The 6000-nt window shown below is 54.2% G+C and overlaps 1 protein-coding gene across 1 annotated transcript in view; it reads left to right on the top strand.

Annotated features, from left to right (window-relative positions):
* The first annotated feature begins 1726 nt into the window (after positions 1–1726).
* LOC147109267 (tumor necrosis factor alpha-induced protein 2-like) overlaps positions 1727–6000 on the top strand; it is a 125056-nt gene continuing 120782 nt past the window's right edge. Inside the window, exon 1 of the mRNA XM_086003033.1 lies at positions 1727–1868. The gene's annotated coding sequence lies outside the window, so the exon portion shown is untranslated. The remainder of the gene's footprint in view (positions 1869–6000) is intronic.

The raw sequence follows: 6000 nt of genomic DNA, 5'->3' as shown, positions 1-6000 counted from the left end.
GCTGCTGATCATACTCCTCCTCTTCCTCCTCCTCTTCCTCCGGTGCACCAAGGCCTGGTGGCATTGGCTGGGTCCTGAGGATTGCAAGGTTATGAAGAATGCAGCAAACAACTATGAAGAGGGAGACTCGCTCAGCCGAGTACTGCAGGGCTCCTCCTGAGTGGTCCAGACAGCAGAACCATTGCTTGAGCATGCCGATCGTCTGCTCAATGATGTTCCTGGTGGCGCGATCGCAGCTCAGCAGGGGTGTTGGGGTTACGGAGCGCTGTCATCAGCCAGGTGCAGAGTGGACAACCCTTGACCCCGAGGAGCCAACCACTTGGCTGATGCACTGCCTGGAAAAGCTCTGGCACACCTGTCTGGCGCGGGATGAAAGCATCGTGGTGCTGCCAGGGTAGCGGGCATTGACAGCGAGTATCAGCTGTCTGTGGTCACAGACCAACTGGACATTTAAGGAGTGGAACCCCTTGCGGTTTCGGAAAACCTCTGCATTCTCCTGCAGTGCCCGCAATGCCACATGCGTGCAGTCAATGGCGCCCTGCACCATGGGGAAGCCTGCTATCCTCGCAAAGCCCAATGTGCATTCATACTGTTTGGCCCGGGTCATCGGGAAAGAGATGTACTGGCGTCTCCTTTTATAGAGGGCATTTGTGACCTCCCGGATACAGCAATGGACTGCGAACTATGAGATATTGGCGATGTCCCTAGTAGCTGCTTGAAACAAGCCGGTGGCATAAAAATTCAGAGCCACTGTGACCTTCACTGCCACCGACAGAGACGTCCTGATCCTCAGTTGACCACCTCCTTGCTGAAGGGCAGCCTGCGCAAACACTGCTCCTCAGACAAATGAATGTAGGAGAATTGTTCCCGGAATACCCTGGGAGGGTAAGGTCTCCTGTACAGAGGCCTGTTGGCCCTCCTCCATCTGGCCATGATTGCCACTCTCTCTCTGCGTCTCTGATGCCTCCAATTCTGCAGGCGCAGGACGACACCCCCAATCAGTGCAGCCCCCAGAGTCTCTTGACAATCGAAGGTCAAATCCAAAAGAACCTGCAAAGTGATGCTCAGTAGCCAAAGCTACTTCACACAGCGTTGACCCTCTGCAGAAGTCTCTCTCTCTCTCTCTCAGAATCTCTCTCTCTGTCAGAATGAGTGGTGCAAAAATGTCTCCCACAAAAAAGGCAGGAAGAGGGCACCCTTTCAATAGCGCCCCCCCCCCCAGCCCCTCACCGACTGGAAAATATTCCAGTCTCCCTGTCGTTGCTTAAGGCAGGCGGAAAGGAAAGGGGCGCCACTCAATATCCGGTCCAGGGCGCCACCGGGGCGTTGCACGCTCGACCGACTTCACGATCTGCGGGTGCAGGAGATCATGGCGGTAGAGTTTAACACCACCACAAAAAACTGGTCAATTTCACGAGTGGCGCAAACATCGTCACTCCCGGGCGCTAGTTGTGTTGCGCCCCATTAGCGGCCTCTTAGGGCGCTAACAGGAGGCGCTAAGCAACCAAATTCTCCCCCCTTATGCTGGTAAAAGCGGGTCTTACATCTGCTTTTACCAGGCCTAAGATTTCTAAGTGATTTCAGAGGGCGGAGGTTCTGCAGAAAGGCATCCGATCTGTCCAGGATTCTTGACAGATTGGAAATACCGGTTTTTCTCTGTTTCTCTCTCCACGGATGCTGCCTGGCCTGCTGAATGCTTCCGGCATTTTCTGTTGTTATTTCCGATGTCCCTAGGTATTCATATTTATTTTCAATCGAGATTCGCTCCCATCCGGGAATTTCCCAACATCTCTATTATAATCCGACTCCTTCTACCTGTTGAGCCATTTAGACGGCAGCACTGACCCGGGGAGCACTGAGCTCTGGGGGTAAGTACAGCACTGTAACAGTTATAGAACCCAATCGTTCCACTGATGTTGTGTTGCTGGATCCCGAGGAAGCACTTTGATTTTATGCTTTAAGAATTTTCATACCGGAACGCTTGAAAAAAGTGAAATTGTCGCTCAGAAATCTGCAACGTGAGTTGCAGCCTTATTTTCGTTATTACCTTCAAAGGCGGCTTTTAACCTTAGATGTTTCACCCTACTCTAGCTTGATTTATTGGAATCGCTTCTAGATTTTGAGAGCAATCTCAAAACATAGGGGCAAAGTTATTTTTTAAAGACGTAATCTATCGTTTTTAATAAGCAGGAAAGATAACTGTAGGGGTAAATTTTGGAGCTCTGTCTCTTTGGTTGTGCTGTATTTCTGGTGCCTTGTTTGGTTAACTGGCGGACTTTAGTCGTTTTATTTGCAGTTCCCAGTAACAGGTTGGGTAACCTTGTCAGACGCGGGTCGGTGACCGTCAGAATAACTGGAAAAAAATAAGAATAAATCATTTCTGACAGAATAGCTTTCGGAATTATTTTGCCCGATGAGTTTTGCCGATATTCGCAGCCGATTCCTCAGCGACACAGAGACAACAATTGGGGCCACAAACTATTGGCAACAAAGGCAAACTCTCCGCAATCCAAAAAGCCCACGTGTGACACTCTGTGAAAGGGAAAGCGGTAACAAGACATTGATTACAGCCAAAACATGAATAAAGGCAATTCAAATATTGCAGTTCCAAGATGTGGGTAAAACAAATCCATGCGTGCAATTCAAATTGTGTTTTTATTGAAAAATAAATGTCAAAACAGGAAAATAAAATAATGCATTAACCATCAGCCATGTAAATCAAGACAATCTCTATCCGCTGATCATAGCATCACTTTTATTTATTTTGCTCACATTGAACCCTGATGGAAAGGAATCTTAAAGGAATGTAGGTAGGATGTATTTTCCTGTCTCAATAGCTCGTGGCGTTGGAGCAGAACAAGGTCCGGGGTCCCAGAAAACCTATCAGACATACACAGCCAGACCTGCACCACTTCACGGTCGAACACCATCTTACTTTTAGACCAGCCTAAAATGAGCTGACTAAAAAAAACAAGCCTTGACCTCAGTTATATATTATATATATATATGAAATGAATTGGAGCAGGTTTTTCCGTTTGGTTATGGTGGGGTTGTGTTAGGCGCTCTCTTCGCCCATCTGAAATGAGCCCGAGAGAGGCTGCGTGTGCAGTGGAGCTCTTAGAGGTTCAGGAGCTTTTTACCCAGTTTTAGTTTCCCAGTTTTTACAGGATGTTTTTAGTACTGGTTTGTAGGAGTCTACGTACTCCTAGCAAAAAATACTGAACTCGGAGAGGTTCAACAGAAAAGGTTTAATTCTTGAGACTGCATGTTGAACACCAAATGGCGTCAGAGCCTACACCAAGTCTGACTGCTTTTCATCAGTCCACAGCTTCGACTGCTCCTCCCCCGCTCTGGGCTTAACTATGTTGCAGATCGAGTTTCTTAAAGGTGTGATCCTTCTTAAAGGCATGACGCCTGCTTTATAGTCTACGGACCAAAAAGCGGATTGTGTCCTTTCTGTGGTCGGTACGCCGCACAGCTCCCCCCAGAATCCGCTAGTAGGGAGTGTACGAACCGGCGTGGCGGCTTGATGGCACGGCCGGAACGGCTCTTGGCGGTTGGTGTCGGGAGCGGGGCGGTCGGACGCGTCGGGCTCTTAGACGGTCTGCCCCGCGGTGGGGGTTGGCCCACTTGAACGGGTTCGTCGGGCTCTAGGTGCGCCAGCTTGAGCCGGTTGACTGACACCTTGTCAGTTCTGCCGCCCACTTCGAGGAGGAAGAACTTGTTCCCCGTCTGGAGTACCTTGTAGGGTCCATCGTATGGGGGCCGTAGAGGTCCTCGGTGGGCGTCATGGCGCACGAAAACAAATTTGGCCATGTGCAGGCTAGGTGGTACGCGGGTTGCTGGTTCGCCATGCCGGCTGGTGGGTACCAGAGCGAACTGTTGTGCTCGGTTGGCGAAAGCGCGGCGTTGCTGGTCAGCCGACCAGGGGGTCATGGCGGTGGGCAGGAGCTCTCTGGGTACGCGCAGCAGCTGGCCGTACACGAGTTCCGCCGCCGAGGCTTGCAGGTCTTCCTTGACCGCGGAGCGTAGGCCAAGTAGTACCCATGGGAGGCGGTCGATCCAAGCCTCGTCCTCGAGGCTGGCGCAGAGGGACGCCTTCATGGACCTGTGGAATCGCTCGCACAGTCCGTTGGCTTGGGGGTGGTAAGCCGTGGTGCGGTGAACGGCCATCCCGAGGTTTCGGGCGATGGCGGCCCACAGATCAGAGGTGAACTGCGGGCCTCTATCCGACGTCATGTCGGAGGGGACGCCGAACCGAGCGACCTAGGTACTGATGAACGCCCTCGCGATGTCGGCGGTGGTGGTGGACGTCAGTGGAATGGCCTCGGGCCAGCGGGTGGTACGGTCCACGATTGTCAGCAGGTGCGTGTGACCTTGTGATGGCAGCAGGGGGCCGACGAGGTCGATGTGGACGTGGTCAAACCTTCTTTCTGGCACGGTGAACTCCTCGAGTGGGGCTTTGACGTGCTGGTGGATTTTGGCACCTTGGCAAGCTATGCAGGATCTGGACCAGATGCGCACATCTTTGCGCAGGCTGCGCCAGACAAATCAGTTGGCCACCAGTCTAATGGACGCGCGGGTGCCGGGGTGTGAGAGGCCGTGGACAATGTCAAACACCCGTTTTCGCCAGGACGCCGGGACTACGGGGCGGGGTTGCGCCAAGGAGGTGTCGCATTTGACTGTGACGGCGGATGGGCCGCAGGCGACGTCGGTCAGTCACAGCCCTGGGAGGGTTGTGGGCGCGGAGAGCAGATCGGGGTCGGTGCATTGCTCCGCTGCCAGTTGAGCATAGTCCACTGCCAGGTGGGCGCCGTGGACGGCGGGGCGGGATAGGCAGTCGGCCACCACGTTGTCTCAACCGGAGACGTGCCGGATGTCCGTGGTGAATTCGGACACCGCGGCGAGCTGGCGTTGTTGCCTGGCTGACCACGGGTCCGCAGATTTCGCCATCGCGAATGTCAGGGGTTTATGGTCGACAAACGCGGTGAAGGGGCGGTCCTCCAGAAGAAATCTAAAATGGTGGACTGCCAGGTACAGTGCGAGGAGCTCGCTGTCAAAGACGCTGTATTTGGTCTGCGGGGGGTGCAGTTGGCGGCTGAAAAAGGCCAGCGGTTGCCAGGCCCCGTCGACCCACTGTTCGTACACGGCGCCGACCGCGTGGTTGGAGGCGTCCATGGTGAGGGCCACCCTGGCGTTGGGCTGTGGGTGAGCGAGCATGGTGGCGTTGGCGAGCGCCTTTTTGGTCGAGTCGAAAGCGGTCAACATGTCCGCCGACCACTCAATCGCCATTCTGTCTTTCTTACCCCGGAGGGCTTCGTATAGGGGCCGCATGAGGGAGGCCGCTCCGGGAATGAAGCGGTTGTAAAAGTTGATCATCCCCAAGAACTCCTGGAGGCCTTTGATGATGGTAGGCCGGGGGAACTGCTGGATGGCTTGCACCTTGGCGGGCAGGGGAATGGCTCCGTCCTGCGTGATGTGGTGGCTGAGAAATTCGATCCTGCTGAGGCCGAATTGGCACTTGGCTGGGCTGATGATGAGCCCGTGCTCACTGAGCCACTGGAACAGGGTGCGGAGGTGCTCGATGTGTTCCTGCTTGGAGGAACTAGCTACCAGGATGTCATCCAGGTAGACAAAGAGGAACTTCAGGTCCCGGAGGACCGAGTCCATGAGCCGCTGGAAGGCCTGGGCTGCGTTTTTGAGGCCGAAGGGCATTCGGAGGAACTCGAATAGCCCAAAAGGGGTGATTATGGCCGTCTTGGGAACGTCTGTGGGGTGGACTGGCACCTGATGGTAACCGCACACCAGGTCGACTTTGGAGAAGACTGAGTGGCCGGCCAGTCTAGCCGAGAAGTCTTGAATGTGTGGTATGGGGTACCGATCCGGCGTGGTGGCGTTGTTTAGGCGCCGGTAGTCCCTGCAGGGGCGCCATCCCCCGTCGGGTTTGGTGGCAATGTGGAGTGGGGAGGCCCAGGGGCTGTTGGAGCGGCGGATGATGCC

The sequence above is a fragment of the Somniosus microcephalus genome, chromosome 12 (assembly GCF_052327205.1).
Source record: "Somniosus microcephalus isolate GS21.2 chromosome 12, FLI_Smic_1.0, whole genome shotgun sequence".
NCBI lineage: Eukaryota > Metazoa > Chordata > Chondrichthyes > Squaliformes > Somniosidae > Somniosus > Somniosus microcephalus.
The sequence above is the reverse complement of the archived record's forward strand: the minus strand, read 5'-3'. Positions and strand labels throughout refer to the sequence as shown.